Genomic DNA, 16,190 nt, shown 5'->3' with positions numbered 1-16,190 from the left:
AGGAATTATTTTTAACTGCATTTTCATTTTGCTGAAGTGTCTGGCAAAACTATTTGCTTGTCAGTAAATTGCTAAAAAGTTGTTCTCTGCTGGCAGAATGATTTTCGTTGTGTGTGTATTTAAAGAAAAATAGAGAGAAAAGTGATTTTTAATGATGTGTTTTTTACTAAAGTTTTTCTCATCACAAACATTTGTAAATTTTGAGAGTTGTTGATTTGTAAATTTTGAGAGTTGCAGATTTATCAGGGCTTAGAGTCTACTCATGTGAGTAGAGTAGAGGCCATAGGGTCAGGTTTTCTTATGTGATTCATCTCTCCTTCCCAAAGGAAGCAATACCTTTAAGGCTTGTGCCCAACTGGGCAAGATCTGAGTAGGGCTGTTTGTGCTGTTACAAAAAAAAAAAGAAAACCAAAAAAAAAACCACGTTGGGAGTTAATTTGAGTTAATATAATCTCAGTAATCACTGGATTTATTGCCCAGGAAAACTTAAGGCCTTTCAGTCTCTGCATTTGGCCAAAAGCTGAGCTCATGGTTTGTGGGCTTTGCTGCTTTGTAGCGACAGGCAGGTGCTAATCACTCCCATACAGCCGAGCCACAATTTGCTGGCCTCTTCTGTAAAACATTCCAGCTTTTCTCAGTGCCCTCTTGCATGCGCTGCTTTACAAGGAAACTGTAAATTCCAATTAAACCAGCACGCAGTATGTTATTTTCTTAGCTGATAGCAGAGTTGTTTTATGGGGGGAGCACATTAATGAGATGCCTGGGGGTGGTGGCTCGTGGTGTCCTGCCCTTCTGTGCCTCAGGTTGAGCACACATAGGAACATGCAGCCCTCATTGATAATCAGGCTGCAAAGGGCTCTGTTGAGTAATTGCAGCATTAGTCTTCTCTAAATGAAGCTTCAAAGTAATTTCAGCTTTTTATAATTACAGAGCCAACGGACTGTAACAATTTCCAAATGTTTTGGAGCTGATTTTAAAGCTGATCTGCAACGTGTAGTTAAGATAAGTTTCAAAGACCCAGATCCTTTGCTTTTAAGGAAAACCCTCTTGGGGAAATCTTCACTGATGCATGCAAGATTTACACTGACCACAAACTGGCAGGGATCAAGTGGCACCACCAAATAGGGGAAAGAGGGAGAGGAGGTGCAGAGAGAATACACAGACACGACCAGAGTTTTGATATTAGGAATACTATATTGAGAATTTTGATGCAAGCCTTATTAGAAAAAAATATAATTTCCTTCTTCCTTTTTATGTATCTCAGTGGATTATTTTGAAGCAAAGACCATTCTGTTGACTAAACCCCCTCATTTTTTAGAAAGTTTGGGTGGCTTTTGGAGTTTCTGTGCTCTGTATGTAAAGGAGAGCTTGTGGATCAAGGCTTCAGAGGTAGTGAAGTGCTTATAGCTGGTGATGAGTACCTTAAGGGCATTCTCAAAAGCACTTGGACGAGTTGACTCATTCATTCTTGGTATTTGTGAATAAATAAACCTGCAGACTGGGCCTGAGGGACATAGAGGGTGGCCATCACCTCAGTTGTCTCATTGTGGTGACCTAGGCTTAATGGCTTTCCCAGTAAAGCTTTTCATGGCTGAATGTAAGGCTGGATATATTCATGCACTTGACTTTCATCCAGTGAATAACCCTCGACTGCTTTTCAGGGATGTAAGGCTTCAATTACCACATCTAGGATTATAAAAAATAGATTGTGATCTCCATTGTTTCTCAAACTGCCTGAAAGCTGTAGGAAATATTCTGGGAGAGAGCTTAGGAGCCATTAGAAGAATACCTGGAAAAGAAGGGGGGAAAAATGATGTAACTGATTCTGGCCTGGCAGCTATTTAAATTAAGAGTCTGACATGTGGTGTGGGGAGGGAATTGAGGAGGTTCCTGGCCAGCTCACGGGAAGGAGATCAGGTTAAAAATCTTTGCATTGGAAATAAAATGTAGGAGTGGGACAAAGGAGTAACATGGAAATGGCAGCTGACTGCAGAGCTAAATAAAACCAGCAAAATTTTGTTTTCTTCCCATTTTCAGGGTATTATAGGAGGGCACTGATGCTGAGCTCTATTTCTCTTGCACTGTGCACAACACCTTGAAAATCATGTGTGAAGTGCCTTTGCCTCCTTCTCTTCCAGTCTTCCTTTCCTACTGCATCATCTTGAGATTGGAACTCAGGGATATCATCCTGCTCCTCTGTGTATATTTTCAATGTGGAAAAAAACTTTTATTGGAAACAAGAGTCTTACTTAAAATAGGAGAGAGAGCAGAGAATTTCTATCCTTTCATGAAGTAGATCCAAACCTTCAAAGTGTTTTGGTAATTGTGTTTATGGCTAAAAGATTGATTATTTAAGTCTGTGCTAGAGTATACTTCTTGGTATGAAGTAATGGCTCATGACAAATCAGTTCAGGAATGCTTTTGAGTTTTTCAGGAATTTTTTTAAGCTGGATGAGGAGGGAAGAGTGTGAGGCACTAAGTTTAGCATTTCAAAACATCTGGATCTGCTCTATGGTTTATTTTTTAATGTGTTTTCCATGAGTCTAGTTAAACAACCACATGGCTTGATGGCAAAATGAATGCAAGTGTAGTGTTTGGAAAGGGACCCTGGATGAAAGTTCCCTTGCTAACTAGAGTCAAGTATATGCTCTTGTTTCTGGTTAGGTTGTGTGGATTCAGAGAGAGCCCATCTTGGCTGCTGCTGTTCCTTTCCTCTGCCAAAAGCTGCTAAACATAAAGCAGGCAAAGGAAGTACTAAATTACAGAACACCTAATCTTTAGTCCTTTGTTTAATCTCAAATGAGTCTCCCAGATCTCATAACTAGAAATGGGGCCAGCACACAAGGCCAAGCACAAGATGCTCCAGAACCTGCACTGGAGCAGAGGGTCTCCTGTGGCTGCAGGGGCAGGATCAGAGGGGGATGATTCTGAAAATGGATTTTTAGCCTGTGCTGTCACAGTGCTGCCCACAGCTGTGCTTCTGATGGGCTGCCAACACACCAGCAAAGTGTAGCTAGTGCTGGTCCCTGTTTATCTGCTATTAATTTTGGGCACACTGAAGGTTTTTGGTGGTTTTTTTTTTTTTTTTTGTTAGTATTAAAATAGATATGGTTGTGTTCCTGTGAAATTGCTCATTGCTGATAGACACTGTCAGAGGTCAGGACCTAACTTAGCTCTGCTTGCAAGTGATCTTAGTCACTGCTCTTTGTCCATCCCCTTGACATCCTTTTTCTCACATCTATTTCCCCCTCTTTTCCCTCTTCCAAGCATGTGTTTTTCTTCCATTGCTGCTTTCATCTTGGCCCAAATGCTATTGAGGCCCTGATGCTGCACTTGTGTCAGGAGAGCGGGGCTGGCTGAGGTACAGCTGGGGGCAGCTCCTGAGGACTGTGGGGTCCATCTCCATGAGAAATGTAGAGCCTTCCCTAAAAATCCCTGCCACTCATTGCCATTCTGTCCTAACAGTGGCATGTGGTGGCAGCAGGACGGAACAGAGGCAGTGGCACCTTCTCCTGCAGACATGTGAACACCTCAGAGGGTCTCAGTGCCTCTCCTGTCCCTGCACTGGCTCTCTCAGGGTTTTGTTGACTCTCAACCCCATGGAGTTGGGCACAGGCCAGGCTGAGGGTAGAGAGAGGTATGGAGGTAAAAGGTAATGCTCTTTACAAGTTAAAGATGGGGTTTTTTTTTGGTTTTACAGCATATGGCACTAAAAATTCTTGTTCTACTGATATTACAACAAATTATCCTCTCTGTTCTTTTTTTGTGTGCGATGCTGTTCTCTTAATCATCTCCTGCATTTTATGCATGTGCACACACGTGCAAAACCACTCCAAGTGCTTCTGCTGAAATCCTACCAGCTAAAAAGTGTGAGTTGCTGTTGAGTGCAACTTGGGGTTCTTTGTATCTCAATATGATTTGTAGAGGTCATTCTGAAAAACCTGTATTTGCCCAAAAAGACTGGAAATTGTGTTGAATTGATCCCTTGCAAAACGTTTGCAGGAAGGATCGGCTGGCAGGCTATACACAGGCAGCAAAGGGAAAAGATTAATTCCTCAGGAAGGAGAGGATGCAGCACCAAAGGAACAAAACAAAGGATATTGAGGGAGAGGTAGGTGGCAGAAGGGTAGAGAAATTCATGTGTTGATACCCTAAAGGAAGCATTCTGAAGTATCTTCTGTGCTTCAGGGTTGCAGCCAATCTACAAGCCTGGAAAATAAGGGATGTTAGGGTGCAGATGTTAAAAAGGATGCTGGAGATGGAGCCAAGGATGCTGCTATTTGTCTTCAGCGACTCATACAGATTCTTGAGCTGAGGAGTTAGAAGGGTTAACCACTCTGTGTATTAAGGCTACAAAAAGCTTTTCAACCAGGAACATAAATTACTGAAGCTGCTATTCACAAAGACACATATGAGACATAAAACAACTGCCACAGCTTTTCACATGTCTTATTGTACTTCATCTCATGGTGATGACTGGAGTGCTCTGGGACTACTTTTCAAAGTATTCTCCTTTGTATCTCAAGAATGCACAATGGCTCAGCCTTGACATCCATCTTCATATGTAAGGAGACTGATAGGTCACCAGTGACCCAGCTGCAAACATGTTATCAAGCATCTTCTGATTGCTTCCAAACAAGTGTTCTTGTCCTGCGTGACAGACAGCATTTAGATGTTCCCTTCCTGATTATCTTACTAGATTTTTATTTACTCTGAACTATGGCAAAAAACAATCACCATACACTTTTTTTCTCCTTTGTGATTTGCAGGGAGTCAGTGTTTCCAGCGACTGCTGGATTCCCTCATTCCCAGAAGGGCCCTACTCTGAAGTGAATGTGCAGAAATCACAGTCCTAGAGAGCTGCTGAGGCCCAGCTCTGGAGGGATAATACTCAACAAATCAGATATTCATTCACTTCTGTCCTCTCTGTTTAGAAGCAGCCAGATGCTGCCATGGTCTTTACCAAGTTGAACTGAACAAACAAGGAATTAACCTTGCTGGACCAGGATTTTTCGTTCCCTTCCCAGTTGCTATCTAGCCAGAGCAATCCCCAACTTTCCATCCTTCTGCATGTCCTGCATTTATAGTTGGGAAGTTGCAAAGCTGGTGTGTGTGTGCAAAACTGCTGACCATCAAGCTGAGATCTGCTGGAAAATGGGTTCTGGGAAACCTTATGCCAAGAAGAAAAATATCTTAGTGAGTTTAATATTTATCTCTCAGCTAAAGAGCTCATAGCTCCCCTCATGCCTCTGAGCTGAAAAGAAGCCCAGTCTCCTGTAGAAAGTGAAGTTAAAAGGCAGGGCAGGGCTCCTGTTTGTGCTGTGGCAGACAGTTCTGTCTGCTTGGGTTTGTATCAACAGACACAAATTGTTGACTTCACCTCTGGGTGTTTATCTCCTCTGTGCAGGCTGTGTTTGCTCTTGTTGCTGGGAGGGCTGACAAGAGCAGGATCTGGAGCAGGTTGGCTCTGCTGCCCTGGCTGGGCAGGGATGGGCTCTGGGGGTGCCCAGCTGGGTCAGACCCAGACCTGCAGTGCTGGGCCTTAAGCAAGGCAACGCTTGTGTGTAAATATTTGCTTTCTCAGACCAGGAGCTCTGCAAGAAACAGGTCTCAGGGCTCATAGAAACATCCAGCCCTTGCAGCTCTGAGGGTGCTTGGATCCAGCAATGCCCAGTTGTACTTGTACTAATATTAAATATAAGCAGTAGGGTTTTGCCAGCCTCATCCCTCAGGCTAGCTCTGTTTTTTAACAGCTCTGCAGTGAACTGTCCTTCCCCCACACCTTTTTTTTTTCCTTACCATAAAGTAAATCAAAACTGGGGTTAGCCACAGTTAAGTGACCATGAAATGCTCAGAGCTAATCCCAAGGCCCTGGTCCTTTCAGGCATTAGCCCTGCTGTGACTCTGCAGCAATCTCTTCTAGCTCTGCAGTTTTCAAAATTACCTTACTCATGTCCAAACCCAGGATCAGAAGAGGTGCATTTACCCCCCCATCAGTTCCCTCAGTCAACTTCTGTGTGTCTGCACAAACCAGAAACAAATCTCCCTCTTCCACCATTTCCCCCAAGTTTTCATTTCTCTGAAGTGAAGTATGGTAACACCTGCTGGCACAGATACACATCCAACATTTTGAGTCCATGGATGCAGCAGGGAGCTGCCAGCTTCCCCAGCCCCAATGCTTGGATTCAGAACCTGGTGTGGAGCACAGGCAGATGACCTCTCCCTGCAGAATAAGCTTTTTATCTTTCCTATACTATTTCCTGTCTTATGTGCTGATATGGCTCAGGCACAAACTGAACTCCTAAGTGCTGACACATTGCAAGGGTCAGTATGAAATCTCTGTTTGTCCTCATCCTGGAGAGATTAGCTACTTGTTCATATTGGTTCATCTGCTTCTGCAATTTTGGGTGGCAGAGCTGATTTTGTGGGTTTCTGCTCAGAGAGACTCAGTTTCCAGCAGATTTACCATGCCCTGCCATGCTCAGTGGTGAATTCTGCCTCTGTTTCTCCCAGTATTTGATGACACAGTAAGCCTGAAATGATGACTCAAAGCTCACAGAGTTTTTTCACTGTGGTATTTGAGGATGAAAACCCTTGAGGGATGTTTTTGTCTTGCTTTCACTCAAGTATAGAGCCAGAGGATACAAAAAATGTATAAAATGTTGCTCTAGCTCTTGGTTGGCGCTTTGTGCTGCTGTCTGGGAGGAATCTAAAGCTGAGTAATGTTGAGATGGGGCAGGACAGTGCTGGTGTGGGATAGAGAAGGCTTTTTCATTCCACAGTCAGCTGCTGCCTGCCTGCAGGGGTGGCTGGTTCTCCAGGAGGATGATGAGGGATCACTGTGAGGAGCTTCTAAGGAGGCTGCAGAGTTAATGATCACACAGTTGTAAAAGCCAGGGAGCATTTCCACCATGCTGAGCACTGAGCTGAGGTGGCTTTTGGAACAGGCTCAGCTGGTAGTATGAGAACACGATGAAAATAAACAAGGTATTGTGTGGAGATTTGGTTAGGGAGTTGAAAGTCAATTCACCCACAATTCATCTGCTGCATTTGTGACAGGGGAATAAAATAAAATACCTTGAGAAAGAGCTTGGGGTCACTTTTTTTTTTTTTCTGGGCTAAAGAGACTAAATCAGAAGACTACACCTTTCATGGAAGGCAGTCAAGCTCTTTTTCATCAAACATTTGGATGTCAACATGAGCAGCTTGAGCCTATGTAAGATTATAGACTTTTTCACGTGTCAGTCAAAATATCCTGGGGAGAAAAATGTCACATTCTTCCTCTGTGTTACTGGCACTCATGTTTTGTAAAACACATAGCTTTTTATTTAAAATAGATCTGCAGATATAAAAGCTGAACAGAAAATATCAGGAAGTTGGCTGGTCTCTAGAAGAGATGCCTGCTGAGAATGTAAAATTAATTTGCTGCATGTGAAAAATGCTGGCAGTGGGGACAGATGACAAGGAAGGTGTCTGAAAGAGAACAGCATGGGTATGTCTCCTCTCCTTGCAAAGCAAAATAGTCCAGTTCTGTTCACAAAGGACTCTTTTTGAGGTAAGCTGGTAACCTGATCTTTGTTCCTTTCAGACTGGTTTGCTCCTTTGCTGGTCTCTCTCTTCCAGCACAAAACATTTGTGTGTATCTTACATAAAGACAGAGTTTTTGGTGTTTGTGAATGGCAGGTGCCTCCCTCAGCTGATGAATGATATTGCTGGTCTCTCTAAGATGCTCAGAGCCTCTAGGTGATGTGTTTGTCTGTGTTTCCCCCCACAGAAGAACCCTCTGACTTGGTTCAGAGATCCATCTTAACGGAAGCAGAAAAAAATAGGCTGTTCTTGGGGTCAATTACTTGTTCCTTCAGTTAAATAAACTGAAGCATCAACTTTTTTCCACGTGTGACAAAATTGCATAAGGTGTTGAGGAGCACAGCAGACCCAGCAGTGACCTCTCCTCTCAGCTCTGCCTGTGGCATCTCTAGTGTCTTGTTCCTCTTGCACCCAACTGCATTTGCCTCAGGTGAGGGGCTCTGCTGGTGCAGGATCTCTTTCAGGACATGGTTTGTCTGTTTGGCTCCATGACGTTTGGTGTGAGAGGATAAAGGTGTGTCCATATCTCTCTGTTGCTCAGCTGAATTTCACTTCTTGGTTTTGCAGCAGGCCATGATTTTCCTACACCAGATTGACACACAGAAAATGTGGCGAAAGATGGGTGCTTAATGGCTAATTTGAGACAAGAAGGAGTAAGGGAAAGTACATCCCTATTTTCCAGAGGATTTGAGGTGCATGCTTCAACCTAGCTCCACCAGTGGGGTCTAGCCTGGAGGCAGGGAACCAGGAGATCCAAACTGTACTTTCAGGATCCTTAAGCCTTCTGGGTTGAACTGAACATTGCTTCAAATTGATTGTTAAATCAGGGAGTGTGGGCGTAGCTCATTCCATTATAATCCCCACAAATTGCTTTGTAATCGAAAGCTTTTGTTCCAGTGTCAAGTGGTTAAGCACCAAGTAAGAAGATCTATTTTACAAGACTAGACAAGATCTGACAGACAGCGGAAACTTAACTTTCAACAAATATAACAATCAACATGAGAGAACCAAAAGGTCCTCATTAAGCACTGCTGTTCTTAATTAATTGGTCCTTCAGATTTACTTCTTTAAAGCTGCTAACAGCCTTAAGCCTTTCCTAGATTAATTACAAAAGACGAGCAAATCACAATAATTAGTTTAGCCTCAGGCTCTTGCCAGGCCTCTGACCTATGTGTGTAGGTTTGCTCCATGCAGGGTAGACTGGGGGATGCAATTTGCCTTCTTGTGTTGTTTCTGAATCAGAATTTCTGGCAGGAAGTGGTTTTTTTTTTTATTTTCTTCAGTTGTTGGAAAGTGCAATTTTCCTTCCCCTGATAGATTCTTGTCACTTAGTTTAAAATGATCCCTCTGCTGTAACGACTCCCACTTGGGCTGGAAACCCTCCTTCACCAACAACAGCTCAGTCAGTGATGATGACTTTCAAGGCTTGTAATTCTTGGCTTATGGGCCTACAGACTCGGGGAAGTATCATTAAAAATGAATCATGCTGCTCCCCTGGGGATGTGCCCGCTTCCTGGGATGCATGTTAATGTGGATCCACCACCCTCCCCTGCTGCAGAGGGCTGGGAAGTCACCGGCGTGGTGCAGGAATGGATTCCACAGAGCAACACGTGTGTTGTACCTATTGATGTAGGGAGAGAGGCTTTGAGTGTGTGCCTGGAAGGGCAGAGCCATGGCTGCACCCAGCAGCTGCTGCTCCCGAGGAACTCCTGGTCTGCTCCACCCTTTGATCTGTAACTCAGGCTTTTGGGGCTCTCCCCACTCCTTTCATCCTCCCATTTCAGCTGTTGCCCACCTTGATTCGGATGAGTGGTCACAGTGTAAAGGGAAAGTTTGTTTCCTGTGCCTCAGTTTCCCCATCTGTAGAATGGCATGGTACCATCCCTTGGAGATGAGCTACATGTCTTGACTCACTCATTCTGTAAATTGCTTTGAGATCTTAGGCTGATGAGGAGATAAGGGGAAATTATTGCAGTTTGTGCTCTTGATTAGATAATCATCTGCTTAATTTCCTGTGAGTTCAATGAGGCACCTAAGAATTATGCTAAACTGTGGTTTAAGAAGTGACATCATCCCAGTGCTGTGCTGTTTGACAAAACTGAGTGTAGCCATGGATAACCACTAAAAAATGCTGTTCCAAGATAATCATCTGTGCCCCTCCACGGTGCCCTGCCCAGCAGTGAAATGAGGTGGGAGGTCCTGGGCTGAGGGCACATGGTCCCTCCACAAGCCTCAGCCCAGAAGCAGAGTGCAGCTTTGCTGCCAAGAGGAGAAGGTTTTTCCACTGCAAAGGTTCTTTCTAAGCACAGCAGTGCTGTGTTAGCATGATGCACTGCTGGATATTTTCTTCCTGAAAATGAAGGGAGCATAAATTTTTCATTGAAGCTTTTGGGTTCCCTCTTCCCACTTACCTGCCCTCTGTCTCACTGCTGCTAGATGCAGGTTTAAGAGACGTATTTTTATTTATTTTTTATTTTTAATGCTCTTAAGGTGTCTTGTTTCAGGCCAGAACAGACACAGATGAGCCCCTGTGTGCTGAACTGCTGGGCATTGCTTTATTGCTACCTGGAAGCTGTAGAGTACCATCAGCTCACTGCTGTGCCCCAGCTAATAAATCTGTGATAGTTTTTTTGCTAAAAAAAAAAATCCCATCTGCTCTGGCAAAAGTATACAAACCAATGATTTTTTTTTCACCTTAAATAGTGAGTAGCTACACTGAGGTGAATCCCCATTGGGGAGAGGTTTTGCTCACCTCCAGGACAGTTGGTATCAGTAATGCCAGACATCAGGAGGGAATCACAACCCAGGCTGGCTCTTCCCCCCCACTCTGGCTCCACAGTCAAAATCCTGGCCAACACAGTTAATCCATTTCCCTTTTATTGCTCTGACAAAAAGAAGAGGATCCTTATCTCTCTAAACTAGAAGTGGAATGGGAAGCAAGCAGAGTCCTTCCTCTTCCTTCTACTTATCATCTCTTTGTCCCTCTAAATTTGTCTGTGTCCCTGGACCTTAACCTCCCACTCCAAGGGCAGGACAGGGCAGGCTGATAAGCCCTCTCTGAAACCACTGGTATTGCAGCAATTATTCAGCAGCTGCAGCCCCTTGGAGCTGAGCAGAGATTGCCATCTCTGTTCATGGGAACACTGTCCCCGTGCCTCCCTAATGCATCCTGGCCTCCAGGCCTTATTTATGGCACCTTCTGGCTGAGCTCCAAAGCGACACAGCTTGGGCATCTTTACTGTGATTTCTTTACTCTGTCCTCAAAACCAAGGTAATTTCTATTTTTTTCCCCTCCACTATCTATAGCTGCTTATGTTGATTTCTGTTCACAGGACAGCAGCACTCCTGACTCCAGAGAGCTGGTCCTGTGTGTTTGCTGTCCTTTGGGGATAAATGCAGTGTGAGACAGACAGATGAATGCTGCTAAGACTGCCTCAGTTAGCAGGCTCCTCTCATAGCTAATTTAAATGCAGTTGGGGAAATGTGTCTGAAATATTTCTATGGATTTTGAAAAACTTATCTATTTATAGTTTCCAGGCAGAAATAATTGTAAAAAGCAGATTTTTACATTTCAAGTTTTGTAAAACTTAGCTTAGCCCAGAAGTGTGATTGGTCCCCAAAACTGGGAGTGCAACCTCAAATGTTATATTCAAATATTATATAAGGGCTTATATTCACCCTCTATTCAGAGTTGGAAAAAAAAACTTTATGGGTGTTAATTTCCTCTGCTTGGGGAGAGAAAAGCTCCATGGGGCTATGAACCATTTCAACAGAGAGATTACAATTATCAATATATGCAGCAGAGAGTCAAAAAGCCACCAAAACCTTTTAAACTAGTGGTAATGATGGTGGTGGTGCTGGCAATGTGCAACTGACAGAAAATAAATGTAATTTTGGAATGTTTTTTCCAAAAACAAAGAAGAGCAGACTTCTGCTTTCATTTGCACCTGGCATGACCTGGCCCTGTGTCTCTGTCAGTGGTGCAGCTCCCCTGGGAGTGTGGGATCAAGGAGGGGCTGGGGCAGGGGATTGGGAGGATCAGGTCTTTTTTTCTGAGTTATGGATTTAGCAATAGACAATAACGATTTCCCTTTTATATAAGCACCAGTAGGGAAAACAAAACAAACCCTTTGCCTCATTTCCTGTTGTGTTTTGAGGTTTTTTACCAACACTGAAAACCACAGTTTATTACGGGAAGTTTTAGTGGTCTGGGTCTGTCAGTGTTTTAAATCAGTATTTGGCATCAGCAAATGAGACACTTTTCCCTTGAAGTTGGAGGGGAGTTTCACTCTTTTATGTGTGCTTTGTTTGAGAAACAGTGCATTCCCATTTCTTGTCCAGTTCCTCATTTATAAGCACTGTGTAAAGCTTGCTAACAGAACCAGCAATGTTTTGAACAGTTTTCCTTCAAGCTGGAGGAATAACAGTTCCCCATTAACCTGCTGCCTGCCAGGGGCTGGGGAGTGTGGCAGTCACTGGTCTGCTGTCAGCTCAGTTTAACATCACAGCCTCTTTGCAGATGAGTTTTCATCAGTGAACTTGTTCTGGAGGGAGATGTGATATGAGCTTGAGATGCTGGTAGATTTTTATGGAGCGAGCAGGATGATGTTATCCAGCTGGGATATTGGGATGCTGTGTGAGGGGCTGTACACACACATGGCTAACAGTGTGGTGTCCCCTCAAAACCCAGGAGGAGCTGGCAGGAAAGTGAAGCACAACTTGAGATTTTGCTCCCTGGTTCCCAGTCTTTAAAAGGAGTAGGAGTGATGGTATTAATCTGATTTTTTGGAATATCCTGAGATGCTCGGAGAAGAATAAGGACAATAATGGCAGCAATGCCACAAGGCCACCTGGATGGGTGTGTCCCTCATCAGTTGTGCTCCTCTCTGGGCAGTCAGGCCTCAAGCTAAGCCTCTGTCCCAGACTGCTGTGAGAGCTGTGCACTGTGAGGAGCCCTGATTTTATAGTGTTATGCATATGAACTGGCCTGCTCCCAGCTTTCATGCACATGGCCTAGCAAAAGTCCACCAGAAGGACTGACCCTGCTTTCCTGAGAGGAAGAATTTCTGGGAATTTTAGCTGGGAGGATCCCCATCCTCTGGTGGGTGGTTGGCCATGCCAGCAGAGAGCTGCTGAGACTGTCCCAGGTTAACTTTGTGTGGGCCATACAGATGTGGAGGCAGTTCTTCAGCAACACCAGCTCACTCCTCACATCCAGCCCCACGGGGCTATGAACCATTTCAGCAGAGAGATTAAAAATATCAATATATGCAGCAGAGAGTCAAAAAGCCACCAAAAACTTTTAAACCCAAAGCCCCCAGTGATAATGATGGTGGTGGTGGTGTCTCTGGGTCAGAGCCTCCAGAAACAGAGAGCTGAGAGTTGTTTAGAGAAGATGAAAGTGAGTGTTGCTCCCTGTCCCTTTGGAGGAGCAGGCTCTGGAGAGAGGTGGCTTTGCTGCTGTCCTGTCTCTCCATGGAGACTGTGCAAGCCCCCAGGGAATGTGCTCTGCTGCCACGGGTTAAGTGTTTTAGAGGATGGGGGGCATAAAACAAACAGGCTGAGTGTTCCAATGTGCCCCCAGATCCATTTAATTCGGTAGCACAGAGAGAACTGTGCCTTGGCACCTTCCCCACCTCCACAGCTTCTCACAGAAGGGATTAACACAGGATTTAGTTAATAAACAGAGTGACTTTTCTCTTGGTGGTTTTTTTCCCTTTATCATGGTGTGTCCTACCTGGATTGCCCTGTGCTGTTCAGGCTAATGCCCCTTTACCTGGGCACAGGGAGAGCCACACCTGGCCTGTAGAACCTTGGCACATGAATACAGCTCCAGCAATTCCATCTCACCTCCTGGAAGGGATGTGTGGCCAGTCTGCAGATGAGGAAGGCAGCAAAAACAGGAGGAGGGAAAGGTCACACTCTAAACCTCCTGCTTTCTGTGATACTTTTCTTTGGTCTCTTTGCTTTAAAATGGAATCATGCAAATTTATCACATCCCTCACCCCTTGAAGTGGCAACAGGCTAAAAAACCCCTCAAGTTTTCCAGCTGAAACTTGCATGGTCCTTGGCTTTGGTGCCAGATAACATGTTGCTATGCCACACACTGCCAAGGAATCTGAGTGCAGGGACACTAAAGATGCCACACAGAAGGCTCTGCATGCTTGCTGTGTTTTTCCATAGCAACAAACACGCCTGATTACAGCACATTCATATGCTCTATATAATGAGTATCCCATAGGAAATTTATCACCCTGCATCCTGCATCATAATTAGAAATCAGATTGGGGCAACTGCAGCTAATTCCCCAGGCATGGGATGTGTTTGGTGTGGAGAGGGCAGTGGGGAGCACAGAGGGGAGGGTGAGAGGCAGCTCTGCTGAGTGCCTGGCCCTGATGCTTGTTGCCAAATTTCACAGCTAATTCTGGAATATTTGCGCTGTCCCTCCTGGCAGTCTCTGTGTGTGAGTGAGGAGAGGTGTTTTTGAGGGTTTTATTTTCTTTTGTTTAAAAATTAAAGAAACCCCCTGAACTTTCTAGCCTCATTTCTCTTCTGGTCCCCTCTGAAACCAGCAGAATTTAGAGTTTATTTCCATAGGCAAAGTGTGTTCTCCTGGGGGTTTCTGCTGTGGCTTGGTCCAATTGTTACTGCTATATCACTTACAAATGTTCTTAACTATTTCAGACAAATTCAGCAGCACTCTAATGAAAAAATAAAATATGTAGGCAAAGTTTCAGCTGGGAAAATTTAATAAAGAATTTTATTCACCTGACAAATCTAATCAATTTTCACCAAATAAGGCAACATTTGGCCTCAAGGCTAGGAGTTCACTGCGTGTGCAGTGTGTACATCTTTACAGTTTCAATGGACTTGGGTTTTGTGGCTAGTGCTGAGTTCAAAATGAAATGTTACCAGCAGGTCAAAAGCTGTTTTGTAGCACAGCAATTGTGTTAGGTGTTCATGCAGTTCAGGCAGTGATGACAGCTATTAAGGTATCTACTTATATTTGCCATCAGCACTGCATTAAGGTTTTTTCTTATATGATGAGATCTGCTCAGATGCAGGTAATGAAATTATCTTTCTTCTCCATTAACCTGTGTCACTTCAGTTTATGAACAATTGCTGCCCTTGACTGTAGGCTGATCTGAGCCCAGAGGCTTTCACTGTACCTCCAAGGACAGAATTTGGTCACTTTTGGTAAATAGACTACAGAGGGGAGACACAAATATATACAATATTGAAGCCATACATAAACATGCTAATAATTATGACTTTGTAGTTAAATCAACTTTCTTTGTACCCAGAGGTAATTTTCTGAGACCTCAGTGAGCTCGTGGTCAGGAGTGGGTTGGAAATTGTGCAGAGGAGGGATTTTCCACACTGAGATTTATCATGTTACATCACCTGCTGTTGCAGGGGCACGTGGGAGTGGATCAGGTGCCCCAGTGTTGGTGTCTTGTGACATTTTTGATGCTCTGCAGCATTTGAGACGTGGCCATACTGCTGGAATCTAGGATGCAGGAGATCTGTGCCCATTACAACAGGTACAGTTGAATGTCAAAGTTGCAATAGATGCTTGTCAGCTACTTGAACTGCTCCCTTCTACGTAGAAATAATGATATTTATTCAACAAATGGGCTAATTTAATGCCCCAGAGATTGAACTGACTTGAGGCATGATACTTTACATTTCAGTGCAATTATTTAGGATGGGCTCACAGAAGTTCACGAGGCTTCTAGGTCTTCCTATCTGTGCTAAAAAAACCAAAGCAAAATGCTGCCAAATTGAGCTGCATTTTGCCTGTGTAATGGCTCTAAGTGATGCAGTTACAGCCTTGTGAGAGTGTCATGTTTCAGAGCACTGCTATGGAACAATGCACCGTGTGTGTGTGAAGCAATCACTGACTCTTCTTTCATCTCAGTTTCCCCCTTGCCTCCCTACTCAGACACAGCCCAGGTTTGGATTTGGGGCATGCAAAGGGCAGCCTGCACCGAACCTTTGCAGTGACACCAAGATTGCCGTGGCCACTTTGCTATTTCATGGGTGCTGCAGTGCACATGGAGCTCTCTTGCAGGCTGCTGTCTTTATTGTGGCTATCATTGCAGTTTTCATCTTGGAAATGACTGATTCAGGTGGTGGCTTGAGGTAAAAGAAGCAAGGCCAGGTTCCTGGGGCTGGCATTGCAAATGCTCTGGTAAATGAACTGTTCCTCATTTGCCATCAGCTGGGTTTTTTAGCTTAGACTCGCTCTGCTGACAGAGCACTCCTATCACCACAAGCACAGCACTTTGTTCCCCTATTCTCCAGTCTGGAACAAGGAAAATGCACTAAGCCTCTTTACTCCAGCAGAATGCCAGTGTTTGCAGGAGTCCCACAGCTCCACAGCATTAATGAAATCACTGGATGGTGAACTATGAGTGGAAGTGGCCAAAACATTCTGTTGTAACCTTTGAATTGAGTGCTGCTCATCACAGCCCAGAGGTGAGGGAGCCTGGCAGCCAGCCCAGATGCCCAGTGGGCACTTGCTGGCCACCAAGTGGTCAAATGTGAGCTCTTTGTCCAAATGTTCTGGCTGCAAAAGGCCCTGTTTCACAGTGCCTGCC

This window comes from Agelaius phoeniceus, chromosome 18 (assembly GCF_051311805.1).
Source record: "Agelaius phoeniceus isolate bAgePho1 chromosome 18, bAgePho1.hap1, whole genome shotgun sequence".
Lineage (NCBI taxonomy): Eukaryota > Metazoa > Chordata > Aves > Passeriformes > Icteridae > Agelaius > Agelaius phoeniceus.
Note: the sequence above shows the minus strand (reverse complement) of the source record.